This window comes from Nuphar pumila, chromosome 5, assembly GCF_984573655.1.
Source record: "Nuphar pumila chromosome 5, dmNupPumi1.hap1.1, whole genome shotgun sequence".
Lineage (NCBI taxonomy): Eukaryota > Viridiplantae > Streptophyta > Magnoliopsida > Nymphaeales > Nymphaeaceae > Nuphar > Nuphar pumila.
Window position 1 is genome coordinate 80,902,577 of NC_143253.1, and position 18,905 is coordinate 80,921,481.

Consider the following 18,905-nt stretch of genomic DNA (forward strand, 5'->3'; position numbering starts at 1 on the left):
CAACACTCCCTTTCGCAGTTGAACCGTGCCCTTGGGCTCTGGTTCACACGCAAAGGGTGGCTCGGTCTGGTCCTGCAGACCAGACCCATTCTAAATCAATGCACTTGAGTTGAGTTGGGCGCATTCGGTTAGCCCAGCCCTTATAACCCGAGTTTTTGGTTTCTTTTCCCCTGGGTCAAGTCTGTTCATGGCACTCTTGTGCCCTCCTTTTTAGTTCGGTTCGACTTGGCTAGGTGTCGGTCTGAACCGGGGGTTCAGACCAGCACCATAGCTGGGTCCGAACTTGCTGTCCCTGTGAAGCCCAGTCCAGCAGTTTCCCTTGGCTGGAGCTGGGTGCACTCTGCGCGGGTGCTGTACACCCTTAGTTCTTGTCTTAGCATTGTGGGAGCCGGTCTGAACCAAGGTTTTGACCTGAAGATCTCGGTAGTCCTGCTAGCACCTATTGCCAGTCGTGTCTCATTCACGGTAGAGCCGGGTGCTAGTCGCAAGGTGTTGGGCCCTCGGGCTGTGTGTCGACCCTTTTGTGGATCCAGGTCCGAACCAAGTGGTTTCGACCTGCTTGTGGTAAGGGCAGCAGGGTCTTGTGGACCAGTCCCTTCCTCCGGGTCCAGATTCCTCGGTACCTGATCATGCATATATTTTAGGGATTTTTCATATAAAAATATGCATGATTTCATGAGAATATGAATTAAAAACCCAATTTTATGTTAGTTTCGAGTAAATGTGCTAAAATGATTTAAAAATAGAAAATGCATGAAAAATAGTTTTATTTTACATTTTAATGCCTATTTTAGTGTTTGACATAATTGTAGTAGTTTAGTTTTTGAAAATCATAAAAAAAAATTAGAGTTAAAATAGACTTAGTTTTGTATTTTCTAAAACATAGTCATTTTGAGTTGTTTTGTAAATAACTTTTTGAATAGAGGTTTTTGAAATGCAATTTTACAAAGAAGAGGGACTTATGGAGAAAAGTTCAAAATTATAAATATCATACGTAGGGGGAAGAGAGGCTTGTCTTCTCTCTTTTGCCTAAGCCCTCTCTTCTTCCCCTTCCTCTCCACCTCTTCTTACCTCTTCTTCTTCTTCTCCCTATTTTCTCCTCTTTTTCTCATCCTCTTTCCGGTGGAGAATTCCGGCAATGGCTGAAGCAAGATAGAGGATTCCAACCTCTCTTCTAATCATTCCAATTCGGTAAGTTCTTCTTCTTTCTCTTCTTCTTCTTCTTCTTCTTCTTTTCTTCTTCTTCTTCCTATTCTTCTCCTTTTCTTCTTTGAATTGTTGTTTTCATGTTTAGAACTCAAATTCCATTAGAAAAAAAAAGAACATGTTGTTTTAGATTTAGAAATTTCCAGTTTGTAAACATTTTCAAAATTTGTGAATCGTTGAAGTGTTTTTACTGTATTTGAATTGTTTTTCTTTTTAGTTTACTGTATTAGGAATCGTGTCTTCTTTGCTATATTAGCATCAAATCATCAGAAAATCAAAAATATGATCAATTAAATTCATGCTTTGCTCTTTGATCTGTTAGAATTTTATTAGATTAAGCATTTAAAATTTAGATCGATCTGCATTTCTTACAGCAATTATGTTTTTTTAAGATCATTTGAGGAAAATTGCTGGCATCGATCGGATAATCATTGAATCCGATCAATGATTCTGATAAAGGCTTTGATTCTACTAGCAATCTGACTGCTGAACATATTAATTGATTCCATGGATTTCAAATGCTGATCATCAGCTGTTAAAAAAAATTTCTAGCCACCGGAAATTTCTATCGTGAAATTTTGTCAAGTTGCCGGAATTTTCTTATTCAGATCGTGAAATCTTGTCACGATTGGCATCTGAAAGAGGGATAATGCTGCGTATGCTGATAATAGTGAAACATTTACTGGAATCCAGAAATCTGAAGTAATGATGTTACTGTTCTGGTAAAAATTTGAGAATCCGATGATTTCAATTTGAAACTCCGGTGGATTTAAATGTGAGAATCCGGCGATCATTTGATTATCGGATTAGTACTTGTTTGTGTGAAAAATCAGCACAATCATTTTATCTGCTGAGATTTGGTGTTGTTCGATGTGCTGGATTGAGTTTTTTCCATTAACATTCAGAGTTATCACCGTAACTGAGAATCCGGCGGTGATAGTTTCCCAAACCAACTGAATTTGATCATCGGCTAATTCAAACTGCTCTGTTTCTGGTTAGAATCCTTTATTTTAAGCAAAATATCACTTCACATTTATTGTGAAGATGTAAACAAGTGTTTTTCTTCTGGAGTCACCGTGAAATTTATTTCACAACTGAGTTTAAATCCGGTAGGCTGTTGAAGAATTCCGGTGGAGGCTGTTGAGAGTTCCGGTAGGCTGTTGTGATTTTCGGTGGGCTGTTGTGATTTTTCGGTGGAAGATATTGAGAGTTCCGGTGGAGGATTCGCCGGAAGTTCTGGTAGTTCAGCTCCCTGAAATGGTGGGAACCGAACTCACCTGTGTGAGGTCGTGTATTGGGATTCAATCGTGAATTTTTGATATTGTATTTTTTCTCATTTTCACGGCAAAGAATTATTTTGAAAAAATGTTTTCAGCAAGTGTAGTTGTTCCTAATCTTTGGTGATTATTGTTTGAAGGTTGATTGATGAATTTTTGGCATTAATCAGATGTCTGTTTTAGATCAAACTAGTGATTTCTGAATGTATAAGATCTAAAAATGTTAGTTTGAGTGTATTAAAAAGCATTTGATTGAATGAATAAATTGCTACTTGAACATTGATTTTTGAGCATTGTAGAACTACTGGTTTCTTGATTAATCTGATTATCGGTCATCTTTCCAATTTCTAAGCAATATCTGGCCTACATATTTGATGAATGATCAGTAGTGTTAATTTTTGAACATATGTTACTAGTTGATTAGTAATTACTTTTACTTAGTTGTTTTGAATTTAGGTTTAATTAGTTGATTTGAAATAATTAGCAATGGTAACTGCTTTGTAATTAGAATATTTAGCTAATTAGTAATTAGTTTACTTAGTAAAGAAATATGATGTTAGTTAGTTTTTGATACTATTTTTTTTAGTCTTAGAATTAATTAGTTAATTGTCATTAGTTAATTGTCATTAGTTTAATATAGTCTTAATTGTCATTAGCTTCCTTTCATGATATCTTTCAGAATTTTTTTTAGTATACTTTGTTTAGTATAATTTTACTTGTATCTCGTGTACTGCTCGTGTTTTTTTTGGATTAGTGCAGAATTGCACGGGACTGGAGCGGAAGTGATTGCATGACACGGGGAAGCACAAGAGTAGAAGATGTTTTTCTTTTATTTTAGCATTTAGAATTTTAATTGGGTTTGTAAATATTGCACTTTACGCCCTATGCGAAGGGTATTCATTTGTTGTAATAGTTAGTTGTCTTTACTTTTCTTGAATATTTTACATTTCAAATAATTTGGCAATAAAGATTAGTTTAGATTTGTGTACTTGAATATGATATATTCCCGTTCCCTGAGTTCGACCCGGTCTCATCCACTAGTGAGAACCGGTTTTTATTATTTGATGTCTGGTTTTCACATGTTTTACATCTAAAAAATCTTTTCAAAATTACAACGATTAAAAGAAGACATCAGTACCCCCAAAACGTAGGTCTAGCTGCAGTTGCACTAGTTGGCAGCTTACCTTATCTTAATCCAGCCCCTTCAACTGTCTGGTCCGCACTAAGAGTCAGACTAGAACCCCTGGTGTTAGTATGACTGTCTGGTTTGTAGGACCAGACCATCATATTAGTTGGGATTTTGAGTAGTGAGTGTGTGGATCGGCAAGTTGGAACCCTAGCAGCCTCGTTTATGCAATATTGTGGCTGCCAACCTTCTTCCCCATTTAAACAAGAGCGAGCCTACTATAGGTTGGTTCTATTAGGTTCGAGCTAGCCTTAGTAGTGCCCCGCACCATCCTCGCACCCCGGTTAAGTTTCGGCATGAGTGTATGCCTTGGTTTGCTTATTTTCGATATATATATATATATATATATATATATATATATATATATATATATATATATATATATATATATATATATATATATATATATATAAATATATGTATCTAGGTATGAATGTGTACAAGTATATGTGAATATACGTATATGAAGATGGAACCTCGAGTATGTTCTAAACATGGATACACATGTAAATATGTATATATATATATATATATATATATATATATATATATATATATATATATATATATATATATATATATATATATATAAAAGCACATGATGATCATTTCGGTGTAACCCAATGGATTTACGACACTCCGGTGTCCTGTCCAAGTAATTTCTTGAATGACTCCACACTCCGAACTAAGTTTGAGTTACCCAGTGTTGTCTTACATTCGTTTTGGCAAACTGTTTGTTTTGGGTCCGCAGGCGCGGCACCCCTAACCGTGGTAATGCCAATGTAATACCCATTAGATGGGTTAATTCCAGAAATCACTTGCGACACGTATGCGTGTCGTATCGCTTAAGGAAAACCCTTATGCCTTGGTTTGCTTTCGACAGACTAGAAAGGTATGCAGTTGAACATTTTTGTAAATCCAAGAACTTAGAGACTTCGTTGATTTAAAATCACAAGTGGTTCAATATCTCTGTTTCGGGTCTGCAGGCGCGGTTCCCCATACCATGGAAATAGCTAATGTTGTTCTCTTAAGACGAGAATATCCTAGATTTCACCATAAACATGTAAGTGCGTTAACCACATATGAGAATATTGTTAAATGCAATCATAACACTAAAGTATGCAATATAGTGCAGTTTAATATCATGTGATGCCTCTGTTGTCTATACTTGTGCAAAAGATAGAAACCTGTGATATTCCTTCACTTTGCACTTAACACATCCTGACACTGTTATTGAGTAGTGTGTACCCTGAGGAGGTACATCACTGAGGCATTGGTAAGCGCATTAGGTGCACTTACCTTATAAAATGAAAAGAATGAAAATTGAACACCATAGGGCATGAATATTGAAATGTTTTGCTGTGGGCTCAGTTGGAGTCTTCGGGCAGTGGCCTTTGTGTTGTGTGGACTCTTGTGTGATATACCCTAACACAAAAACAAAATAATATGGTGTTTTGACTGCTTTCACGAGCAGTGTGCTCCGTTGGCTGTGTGAGGCTGAGCATGTGGATGGGCAGGCCAAGTCCTCATTTTTGCGTACCCTGCGGGGACCACGAGGCAGATTCCTCATTGTGAGGTATGATTGAACATGAGCCTTAAGAAAGATAAACCTGCTTCTCCCCATTCACAAAATGGTTCACCTTGGGAGAGGGTGGATGGTACAACCCTGAGTGACTTGTCGTTACTACGACACGTGTTTGATAGGAGCTGTAGCGTCCTTTGGCCTCCAGTCACTCAGAGTCAGGGAGGTCGAGGTTGCCTTCTTAGGACCTCACTACTGCAGTAGTATGGATTGCAATCCTTGCCTATGCGAGTGTTTTCTCCTACCTTGAGCACTTGCCTTACAATTACTGTTGCTTCTTTAGTTACTTGCTGCTCAGTTTGTTGTTTTAGCTACTTGTTTACCCTGTTACTGTAGCCTGTTGACTAGTACTTGTCACTTTGCACTTACCTAACACAGGCACTTACACTTGTTAGCTTTTCCTATTTTTCCTGTGTAGATGGTATATCTATACATGCTTATGGTTGTTTCTTCACCACCTCGCAAGAGGACTGACCCCGTTTTATGGGGATGTAGGTGACGAACAGGTGTAGTGTGGATGTGGTGTTACACGGTGGAGGCTCTGAGGACACACACACACACTTGACCTGCAGATCTTGTACCTGGTGGTTTTTGGGTTTTTGTTGTTATTGGGATATATTCCCAGTTTTGTACTTTTGTACTCACTTTTGTAAATTCTTAAACTGTTGGGATGTTTCCCCGTGTTATTTTACAGCTACACTTTTTGTACACACCATTGGTTACACTGTTTCCACTTCTTGCACTTATCTGTGGTGGCGGCTTTGTCGTTTTTCACACACTTGCTTTCTGCTGGTTTTCTACTTAAACCCTTTTAAAAAAATGTCACTGAAAATTCTATATTTTCCAAGGTCGGGGTTTGGGGCGCCACAGTTTGGCCATGGGTCGCTTGGGGGCCACGATTGTTTTTCAGCCGGACTGGTCCAGACTGCTGGACGTGTCCAGCAGTGCTTAACCCAGTTTGTTTCCCCGTGAGGGCGCCCTTGTCACTCCCCTTTGGGTTTCGTTTGAGCCTTAGTCGAACCCACCAAACTCGTGTTGGTGTGGGTTCGGTTCCCAACATCTGGTCTGACATGGTCTGGACCGAACGTGGTCCAGGCTTGTCAAGGCCAGCAACAGGTATGTTACGTTTGGGCGTTAGACCTTCTCGCCCTCCAGCTTGGGCGTGGCCATGTCGCGTCGGTTGCAGCATCTGGGCTGCAACCGGGTGCAGGTTGCAGAGCCTGCACCCTTCCTTCGGCTGTTGGCTAGAGCCAACTTTGGTCTGGACCAATCGGTCCAGACCTGGACCTTGATGTTGAACCTGCGGCAACCAAGTCGCAGCAGGTGAGTCACCTTCGGGTGCAGGCCGATAGGCCTGCACCCCTTTCATGGTTGACATGCACCCCTTTCATGGTTTGTGGCTAAACCACTTAGGGTCTGGACACATGGTCCAGACCTCGTCTAGACCTAGAGTAAACTTGTGGGTCTGGACCAATCGGTCCAGGCCTGGGTCTTCGAGTTGGCAGAATTCCGGGCGGTTGGTCATGTCTTGACCGAGCCTTGTTGGTCCCATCGGTTCAGCACTGACAGCAAGCAGCTTGCTGCCACCTCGCTAGGTGCTGCCTCTTTGTTTGCACAACATTTCCGGCTTGAGCCTGCTGTGTGTGCAGGGTGCCACATGGCAGTGGGCGGGCCTGGTGGTCATAGCGGCTGCACTATAGATATTCTTCCCATTTTATCATCGTGCTTCTAGCCTTGTTAGCGAGCCTTCGGGCTGCAGCCTACGGGGCTGCAAGAACACACGTAGCACGGGGTCCAATACCCCAATCACTCTACAGTTTTGACTCATTGTGTCGCAACGAATAGTGCGTGCCAATCAAAAGCAAACTTATGTTTATTCGGTTACGATTGCCTGAAGTAGTGTTGAATTCATCGTCGTGATGTGATGGATTCCCACTTGTGTCCATGTGTTCGTCTTGCAAGAGAACATGATCCTCACGCTAATGACACCCTATCATAGGTTTCTAAATAAAATAAGAAGGATTGGCATAGTTAAGGAATCTTCGGGTCGTGTCAATAGAAATAATATAGCGTGGCAATCCCCTTGCCGTACGTAATTGACTTTGTGACACCTTGTTTTATGCCTTTGTAAAATTAAGGTCTTTACGATAGTGAGAAGTTTATTGTGGCGCCCCAAACCCCGACCTTGGAAAAAACCTTGGAATTTTCAGTGATTTTTTTTTTGAAGAGTTCAAGGGTTTAAGTAGAAAATCAGCGGAAAACAAGTGTGGGGAAAACGACAAAGCCGTAAGTCTGGGCGGCCACCACAGATGGGTGCAACAAGTGAAAACAGTGTAACCAACGGTGTGTACAAAAAGTGTAGCTGTGAGGTAAAAAGAGAAAACATCCCAATGGTCTAAAGAGTTTACAAAGTGTAAGTACAAAGGTACAAAACATGGAATACATCCCAATAAATAACCAAAACCCCAAAAAAAAGAGAGACCACCAGGTACAAGAACTGCAGGTCAAGTGTGTGGGTCCCCTGAGCCTCCACCGTGTGTCATCGCATCCGCACTATACCTGTTCGTCACCTACATCCCCATAAAATGGGGTCAGTCCTCTTGCGAGGTGGTGAAGAATCAACCACAAGCAGATATATAATCAACTCACAAGGATCCGAAAGTAAGCTAACAAGTGGTAAGTGTAAAGTGACAAGTACTAGTCAACTACCAAGTAACACTGAAGAAACAGTAGAGCAAGTACTCACGCAGTAACTAACTGTAACCAATGCCGTGTAAGTAAGGTAACCAAGTAACAGCTGAAACAAGTAAAGTAACTGAAGTAGAATCTACAGAACACGTAAAGTAGCAACTACAGTATGTCAGCTGTTTGGTTAGTCTTTAAGTTCTTCTGATTACTCCTTCGGGTATGCGAAGGAACCTCACATTCTGTGAGACATGCACCCGGTGTCTATTATTCAACTTATGGTGTGGTAATCGGAGAAGCTACAGACCGAGTCAACCATATGCGAGCAGCACACAACTAGGAGAAAACACTCGCATAGACAAAGGATTGCAATCCGTACTACTGCAGTAGTGAGACCCTAAGAAGGTTGTGAACACCCCAAAAATTTCAAAGTTTTGTAAAAATGACCCTTTTGCCCCTAACCCCGTTTTCTAAGAAAATCAAAGCAATTTCAAAGCTAAACTTCAGATTTTCTGAATTAAATTCCATGTTGGTATATTCAAAATTAATCTCGGATCCGAATCCAATATTTTAAATCCATATTCCCACAAAATCCGGATCCAAACCCATTTTTCTGAAGAAATTTTCTCAAAATAGCTTTTAATTCTCAAAAAATTTCTCTTTTGTAAATATTTTTGCAAAAACACAAAAAAATTGGTTTTAATCTTTGTTTTCTCACAAATCTTAGGATTTTACTTAAAAATACAAAAAAATTGAGAAATAACATAAAATTCAAAAAATTGGAAAATTTATGAGAAAAACAAATGAGTTTAAGCTTTTTAAAATCAATTTTGCTAAAAAAATCATTTTAAACCATTTTTATGAAAAATCTTGTTGAAGGAGCCTTCTTTTGGAAAATCCATTTTTTTTTTTACAAATGAACCCTTCTTAGGGTTTCTCTTTGAGAGACCTTGGAGAGGGGTGGCGGCGGACTCTCTTCATCGCCCCCTCTCTTTCTCTCTCCTCCATGGTCGATCACGCGCCTTCCTCCTCCATCCATCTCTAACAACCTTCTTCTCGAATTCTCCTTTGTCCGCTTTAAAGAACACGCAGGAAGCCCCATTCCATCCATCCGTCTTCACCCCCGCATCCTCCTTCACTTTCAAACATCCATTAGCGCCTTCATCCATCTTCTACATTCACATCCATCTGATTATCACCCAGCATGCTCCTGATTCCCATTCTTTTTCATTCTTCTTCTTCCTCTTCTTTTTTCTTCTCCTCCTGGTATCTACGGTTTCCTTCCCAAGCAAGCTAAAGGGGGGGGGGGGGTCAGCTACCCCTCCAAGGATATCAAACAACCGCTTCTTCTTCAGCAACCAGTGAGGAAATCTTCAGCCGATTGAATCAAGGAGGAGCTCCCTCCTTCAAAATCTCTGCAAGCAAGTCCGATATCTGGCTACCCTCGGCTCTATTTCGTCTAGAGTGTCACCTGCATCAATTGGCTGTGGAGGTCTTCTGATTCTTTCCCCAAATCGACTGAAGGGAGTCGATCGATCCCCAAAGGTTATAGGTAAAGTGACCCTTCTCTCACTGACTCCTTTAGAAATCTCCTTTTCCCTTCGTAATATCACCTTATTTTCTTTGGATTTTCGTTTTTTTTTTCTTCTTTTCATTTTTTATCATTTTTTTTAGGCATAATGCTGAGGTCGATCTGCCTGTAGCAAGATCGACCCATCCTATGCAACATTAATGGAATATTGCCACTCCTACATTCTTTCCCCGATTCCCATGCATTTTGAATGTCCACCTTGCGCTTCAGCATCATAGGCATATACTTCCTGTCCCATTTCGCATTTGATATCTTATTTGCATTTTGTTTCTTCGCTGACTTCTCAATTTAGTTCCGATTGCCAGACTTAATATCTGAGCATCATGTTTTCCTGTTTGAATATCTCTTTACATTCGATTTATTATTTTTTTTTCTTTTTTTTTGTTTTGTTTTATTTCATTTACTTCATCATTCATTATTTGTAAAACCCATATGCTGGGAGTCCTGGCGTTTTCTCTACATCTAATCCCACAGTGAAATTGCAATCCTCGGTGGATTTCATTGCAAAAATTGTGGGTTATGTTTTTGTTTTTGATGCAGCAATGCTTTGTTCAGGTTGCAAAGTCAGGCCGATTTTGGCTGTAAGGTGTGCTTTCATTCTGTTTAGTAATACCTCTGTTTCCCCTTTTATTATCATTATGTTTCGATTTCTACTTGACAATTGAGAGAACCTGGGTTTCATTTGATAAGTGTAAGCATCAGAATCGTATTTTCGGCCACATTCACCATCGTTAGTTACATTTTTTTTTGTTGTTATTGGTTTTTATCAAGTACTTGTATGCATGGTATACTCAATTTAATGATATATACACCTGCCGTGCAATGAATTACTCTCTTCATATATATATATTCATAACATCAGATCAGTATATTCAGCTGGGCAGTTATATTTCTTTCACTTCATCATAAGCATAGCCTAATATATTACATGTTTTTGGTTTATAGTTGTCAATATCATTTTCGCAGCAGGGTTCATTTTAACTTTACCTTAGCATCCCATTCTCATCATAATTTCTTTAACAGCATCTCACGGTATATTTGGAGGTATACCACAGAGGATTCATATCCAGCATTTGCAGTCATCTTAAAGCATCCTTTTGGATTTTTCTAATTTATCAGTATGTTTATTTCTTTTGTTTCATTCAAATTTTCCTGATGCAATCACTTATGATACAATCATTAGCTGGCACTGCAAGAATGGAATGTTTGAAGATGCCTTCTGGCTTCTAGGTAAAGATATTGATAATGGAATCTCTCTCAATACTGAGACATGGTCTGTGTTGGTCAACGGCTATGTAAAAGAAGGATCATACTGGCAAGAATATAGTGCAAAAATTCTGAATATACAACCAGTTGTTGAATGTAGCTAGAATGAACTCCTTGCTTGTTGTGAGCCTAGGTTCACTTGGCTCATGAAATATGCCCTTCAAGCCATTTTCAGGTTGATGCATCCACGGAAAATGGCATAGCAGCTGCTAACCTGATATGCCAGCGCATATTGTGAATTACCCATAACCAGTTGCAATTGCAGATTGACGTGGACTGACTTACAAACTGTTTATTTGATGGTCCCCTTGATGTCTTCAGTGTGGACAAAATCTGAAATATGTTGTCAGCATCAATTGAAGTTATTTTGTTGGGGATACCAGTTGTTGCGCGTACCTTTCTGAGATACAGATTGGATGGAATTATATTCTTGTTTGAGACTTCTGGTCAATACTAGAGAGGAGTTAGGCCTGACATTGTTGTTTTCAGCATCGCCAAATAAAAAACCCAGAATTGCTTTCCTTTTCTGAAGAAATTATTTTCCTTGCAGAATCAAATACTGAAGTTCATTACCTAAAGTGCTAAAGCCCATCTTTTGGGTCTTACAGAAGTCGGCAAATAAAGACAGGTGGTGCTGAAGATTTCACTGATTGGGAATCATGGATTATGTTGATAATTATTTTATGAACTAATTGCTGCAACACGCAGTGTTGTCATCACATTAGTACAGCACCCTTCATCTTGTTGCGTTACTATTCACACACGGGAGTTACAGGTATGTACCATTCTATCCGATATATACATTCTGTTTCAGTCATGAAATATAGCTAATTCTCATTTTCAAACAGCATGCACATGTTCTTGTGGAATCTGCTAGGGTTTCATGCACAGGGTATTTCTTTTTCATAAAACACATGCTTCATTATTTTCCATTCCAATAAATCATCTTGATGATATGATGCCAACTTTCAGTCATCCTAGTGATGAACCTTTTCAATTCTTAATGATGGAAAATGCCAAAACAACAAAAGTTTTAGTTTCAGTGTCAAAAGTTGGGGAGCTGTGAAACTGTGGTATTGATGAACATTTGTATTCTATATATATGTTACGTGCTGCCATATGGTTATGGGAATCTTACCTTTGTGTTTTATGGGAATCATCTTAGCAAGCAGGTTAAACTTTATTTGTATGTATCATACATCTTGATTGGTTCAAAAAAAAAAAAGAGAAAAGAAGAATTTCCTTATCTTGCTTTAGTATTGTGCACACCAGCCTTATTCATATCCATCAAAGAGTTTGATCCGGTTATTGTCATCTGGCATACTACTAGGCTGTCTCTGAAGAGACAGATCAACCCATCATTCGTTCCCCATAACTATGTTGCAGCCACACACAAACTGACTGGACCATCACAACTCATCAGGTATTGAATCCCGTAGTTTGTCATCACCAAGCCTGTGTCATTTATCTTGATAATGTTGCTACAACCCCTAAGGTCACTCATCATGGGGCGGTTCTGTTGACAGAAATCAATTTGCAGCAATATTTATCAGGAGTTGTTATTAGAAGCTCTTTGACTCATATGTTTGTGTAGTGAGTAGCTCCAGAACATTCAAAGTAGGATATATACCCCAGTTTCGCCTTAGTGTTCTTTGTGTGATATTCTAGCCATTTGCTGTGTAACCACCGCAACATCTACTACATATTTTGCTAAGCAAGGCTCCAGCCACTTGCTGTCTTCAACCCTTACAACTGCAGGTCTACCCTGCTGTAAGTCATATCCCATATATTGCTACAGCCATATACCCCAATTTTTTCATCCTCCTGTTGATAATGAATGTATTCCCATGGCATATTCATGACACTCTTCAGCACACACACCAGCTCACTGCATGCTTTCATTATGGACCATGTTTATGCCCACCTTGTATATTAGTCACAATGTAAAATTTTCCTGCAGCATTTACTTGCACTTAAAAACCTTCTTTAGTTCGCTGTTACCATAGCACTGTCATGTGTATCTTATCTTTTACCAATGTGCAATACCTTAATGATTAATCTGGATAACTTGTAGCTTAGTACATTGACATGTTTGTTTCCCTCAATATAATGTATCAAATATATATCTTTGTGTAGATTTGCTCATTAGTATAATCGTCGCACATATATTTTCGCTTTTTGGTATCATCACATTACAATCTTTTAATATGACTTCTGTTTCATGTTCATATCCTGCTTGGTATTAACTTTGTTTTGGAAATACGTGAGGTTATCGTCCTCCTGAGATTAGAAGCCTTGTAATTGCAATTGATGTAATAACCAGATGCTAAATGAGAATTTACATTTCCTGTCTTAGATAGAATGAATGGGCATTGTAAAAAAACATGAATTACTTGTTTTCATACATTTTTGCCTTTATTTCTCAAATTCTCACAATGGTGAAACACGAATGGCACGTGCACCATTTCGTAAGAGGTAAATTAATCCTAAGTTGATGATTTACATCAACGACCATAGTCGGGATGTAAACAAGACTTAGTGTTTTTATCTTTTATAAAATAACACTGGACACTAGATCCATTTTTCAAAATTCATCATATTTTCCTAAAATATTTTCTTCTTTTATCAGAATTTAACTTAAAATTAACTCAAAATATATACCAATTGCCATAGTCAGGGTATATTGAGGGTTAATTTCATTTTAAATTTTATAAAAGCACCAAAAAAGGTATTTTATCCTTCATTTGAATTTAGATATGACTATTATATAATACATTCAATGACCATAGTCAGGAGTGTATTATATCATTAATCTTATTTAAATTCATTTGAAGAATGAAATATGATTTTCAAATCCGATTTCAAACTTATTCAAATTCATTCATTATATAGGATAGAATTGCATCATATTTTCAAAAATTCTTTTTCAAAATTCCAAGTGATTCTTCTTCTTCATTTCTCAGATCAAATCTTATTCAAATCCAATTCTATCTCATTTCAAGATTCAAAAATTTAATTTCAAAGTCCAATTTGACCTTGAAATTCCAAAATCATTTTATATTCAAAACTTTAAATTTTCAACTCAATTCAAAATTCAATTTCAAAGTTCAATTTAAACTTTGAAGTTTCTGATTCATCTTCAAATGCAAAAATCAAGTCTATTTTCTTATCTTCAAATTCAAAATCATAAGTTTGAGATTGATTTTGAATCTTGACTCTTCTTAAATCTTAAATTCAATCTGGGTTTTTCAAACCTGAGATCCATCTTCAAAAGTCCCATTTGGACTTTCAAAACCCAAATCCAAAGTTGGATCAACTTGGATCCAGTTTTCTGAATACAATTCTACTTTTGGATCTTAGACTTCAGATCCAAATTGCATCATGAATTCCAGACTTCAGACCCAATCCCTTCTAGGATCCAGACCCTCATTCCACTTTGGATCTCAAATTACAGATCCAAATTCCATTGAGGATCCAGATCCTCATTCCACTTTGGATCTCGAATTACAGATCCAAATTCCATTTAGGATCCAGAACCCAATGCTACTTTGGATCTCAGACTTTAGATCCAAATCCATTCTAGGATCCATAATCCAATTCTACTTTGGATCTCAGACTTCAGATCCAATTCCATCTTAGGATCCAGAGTCCAACTCTATCTTGGATCTCAGATTTCATATCCAAAAACCATCTTGGATTCCAAACCTTGAATCCAATTCCATTCAAAATTCCAAATCCAAATTCCACTTTAATTCCAATCCTTAAAACCAACTCCATTTCATTCCAAATTTCAAATCAAGTTCCCTATTCAGATCCTAAATTCAAAATTCAACTTTGAACTCTATTCAGAATCCAGATCTAGGATTCGGATTTCATCTTGAAATTCCAACTTTTTCCATTTCTCAATTTTATTCAAATTTCCCAATTCCATCTTTCCTTCTGATTCAAATCCATTTTCATTTCTATTCTGATTCAAAGTCTATTTATGACTTTGAAAATTCATTTCTTCTTCTTTTATCTCAAAACTTCAAAATCATTTTTCAAAATCCAGATTTATTTTCCCAAGCTCTTGATTATTCTAAAAACTTAGAACTTTAATCTTAAGTTCTAAGTTAGAAATCATTTCTTCACTTTATCATATTCATCTCAGAAACACTTGGGAATTCTTCAAAACATTTTCAAAAAGAGCATACATCTTTGCATTTGCACAAGCATGATTCTTTGTGCATTTAGACTTAGAATAATTTCTTAGATAATTTCTTAGCAAAGCAAAATGCATTAATTCGACCCTTAGTTCGATTACCCCTGGTAAAGGCGCCAGGAACGGTCGAACCTCGTATCGACGAGCGGATCCCGTCTCCCAGTTTTCCCGCAAATATTTCAAAACGGAGGCGAGTTATTTCAAATATTTTTAAAATTAAGGTCAAGTGAGACCCCGCAAAAGAGTTTCTCTTCTCTTCTTTTCTTTTCTTTTCTTTTCTTTTCTCTTCTCTCCTTTCCGTCTTTTATTTTCTCCCTTCAAAAAAGGAGGAAATAGAGTTTAGAAAGGAAAAGAGAAGGAAGAGAGAGAATATTACGAGAGGAAAATTTTTGCAATGATCACAAAGGTACATCGACCTCCCTGACTCTGAGTGACTGATGTCTTCTTTTAAATCGTTGTAATTTTGAAAAGATTTTTTAAATGTAAAACATGTGAAAACCAGACATCAAATAATAAAAACCGGTTCTCACTAGTGGATGAGACCGGGTCGAACTCAGGGAACGGGAATATGTTGTATTCAAACAAACAAGTCTAAACTATTCTTTATTGCCGAATTATTTGAAATGTAAAATATTCAAGAAAAGTAAAAACAACTAAATATTACAACAAATGAATACCCTTCGCAGAGGGCGTAAAGTGCAATATTTACAAACCCACTTAAATTCCTAATTCTAAACTGAAAAGTAAAAATCTTCAATCTTCGTACTTCGTGTCACGTAATCACTTCTGCTCCAATCCCGTGCAATCCTGCACAAATCGAAAGGACACGAGCAGTACAAGAGAAAGAAGTAGACAATAGCTAAAAAGGAACACAAGTATTACAATCAAAGTAAAATGATTACTGACTACTAATTGACATGAAATAAACTGCTAACTATTACAAAAGATGTTAACCAAATCTACTACTAACTAATTGATTAATCTAATTACTAACAATTTACTAAACTAACAGCATTACATCAAGTTCATTGTTACGCAAATTCAGTGGATAATGCACCAATTTCAAACGGAACATTCAGCAACCTTGAAATCCTATAAAACTTCAGCAATTAATCTCTTGTATGATGCAAATTTATACTCAATTGATCAGCAAATTTTAATCATCCAATATGATCCATCAAACAATTAATACACTTCTTGGTATTAAAAGATTCACAAACAAATAACAGAAAAAAAATTGAAATATAGCCTTCAACCGGATGTCAGGAACCACTCCCCTTTCTTGAAATCAATGACAATAAACTGCTTCAATCTCATTGCTTTTATCAGAAAACATTATGTTACTGATTAAAAATTTTAGTGGCTATCAATATTAACATTGAATTCAGCCATTCGGTTGAATATTTTTTTTTCAAAATCAATGCTGGAATTTCAAAGAACAACTGATATTCACTAGAACTTTCAAACAGATGCTGGACTAACCAGAACTCAGAAATCTAACTACTCAAAACAGAAAAATATCAAACATCCGATCAATCTTCAAATTATTCCTTGATAAATTTCAACACTTAATCATTGAAAACCATAATAAAATCAAAATCATTCATGAATTCAATCCTTGATCGAAAACAGTAAACCGTGAACTAAAGTTCACGGTGATTCAAGAATGATCGAAAAGTTCATTTATGCTCAGCTTTACTCGCCGGAATTCATCTTCCATTTGTGACTATCAACAAAGTTCTGAATCAAAATTTTGTCTTCTCATGTTGATTCAGATTGTCATTATATGGACATTGCTCCAGAGCTTCTGATCAAAATTTTCAATCAACAATTGATGCAAGAAGTTATCAAGAATTACTCATCCGAAACATTATTCCGGTATATCCCTGTCCATCGCCGGAATTTCTTCACAGAATTTTTTTTATGTTTTCTCTTTTTTTTTTTATTTTTTTTTCCAAATTGAAATTTAAACATTATGATTCAGAAAGAATTAAAATGAAGAAGAAGAAGAAGAAGAAGAAGAAGAAGAAGATAAAGAAGAGTACTCAGCACTCACCGTGAACCTGAGGGGTTAGGGAAGAAGCTGGCCTCCACCGTCAACGCTGTCGCCGTTGAAGAAGCACCTCCACCGGAAACAGGGAAGAAGAGAGATCAAGGTAGAAGGGGAAGAAGGAGGTAAGAAAACAACGTGGAGGGAAAAGAGGGGTTAAAGGAGAGGGCTCTGGCGCAAAAGATGAAGACGCCTTATTTTTTCTGTTTTGGGGGTTTTAAAAACAAGAAACCGGCTGGAACCGGTTTGAAACAAATGCAAACCGGTTCAAGCCGGTTTGTTTATTATATTTTTTTAATTTTTCTTTTAGAAATACAAACTGGTTCAACAGGTTTGTATTATGATTTATTATTTATTTGTTTTCAGTTTTCCATTAATTTCCAAAAATTACAAACCATGCAATGGTTTGTTTTTATTATTATATATATATTTTTTTCATTTTTATTTTCAAAAATCAAGAAAACCGTATAAATCGGTTACTTATGAAAATTTTCAAAAACAAAACTATTTATAAAAGAAACTTCAAAAACTAATCTACTATATTTTTTTTCTTTTCTAAAAAACACAAACACTTAAAATGAATATAAAACTATTTTTCTCCAATTTTTTTATTTTTTCTTTTAATAAAAACTAAAACCAACTACAAAAACTAAAATAGGCATAAGAATGTAAAATAAAACTATTTTTCATGCATTTTCTAATTTTAAATCATTTAAACACATTTACTCAAAAACTAACATAAAATTGGGTTTTTGAAACATTATTTTATAAAATCATGCATATTTAAATGTTAATAAACCCTGAATTATATGCATGATCAAATACCCCCATGCTTATGTTTTGCTAGTCTTCGAGCAAACTAGAAAATGCAAGGAATCCAACTATCACCTAACTCACTTTCGTAGGAATCACGGTTGCATTTAGCTCATGCAACAAGCCCTTTCAACCCCTGAGTTACCCCAGTGGACGAGTAAGGTCTCGTGAGGGTTTGCAGTGATGCTACCCACAAACATCTCTGTCATGTATGCATAATACTACACATCCTCATAAGCAGTAGGTAATTAAAGACTTTGTTTTCACAAATATTTCCTATTATTTCAAAATCAAAATATAATTAGAGTTTTTTATATACCACCACAGAAAAGAATTTCTTTCACTTTTCTAAATATCACAATTATTTATGTTTTATTCTTAGAAAATCCAATAAAAACATATTATTATTTACTTATCCTTACTCATATGTTTTCTGCACAGGTTTTCTCAATTACACTTCTAAGCATTGAACTTTTCTTTCTTTTTAAGCTCTTTTATCTTCTTCTTTTTTTCACGCTTTTTCTTTATGCGCACTTATTTTTCTCATATAGCTTGTGTGTGGTCTGCTTTTATGCCTTGTGCAATGTCAATATCTTCTATACTTTTTCAATACATACCAAAAGATATCAACTAAGACATAAAAGTGACTTCCTTCATTCACCTTTATAACTTGAGAGTCAAATATTTCAACTTGTATCTGTTCTCAGTTACTTAGGATCACAAAGTTTTCCACTCTCCTTTTCGAAAATGGAATTAAAAGTTTCAACTTACATCTAAGTTCCATCTACTAAGGATTGTGGAATTATCCAAACAACCTAACACATGCTATATTTTTTTCTTTTGAGCTCATTTGTTTACACTTTTGTTCATTTGCTTAGTTTTTCAAAAATAGCACTGTGCATATTCATATTTATGATTCAAAATAAATTCTAACATGTATCTATCATCATTTCCTCGAAATCCGCATAAACAACCATAATTTTTAGATCTATGTCAGAAAAAATTTTCGTGGGGCTTAAAAATCCTCTAAAAACATTAGATTTGAAAT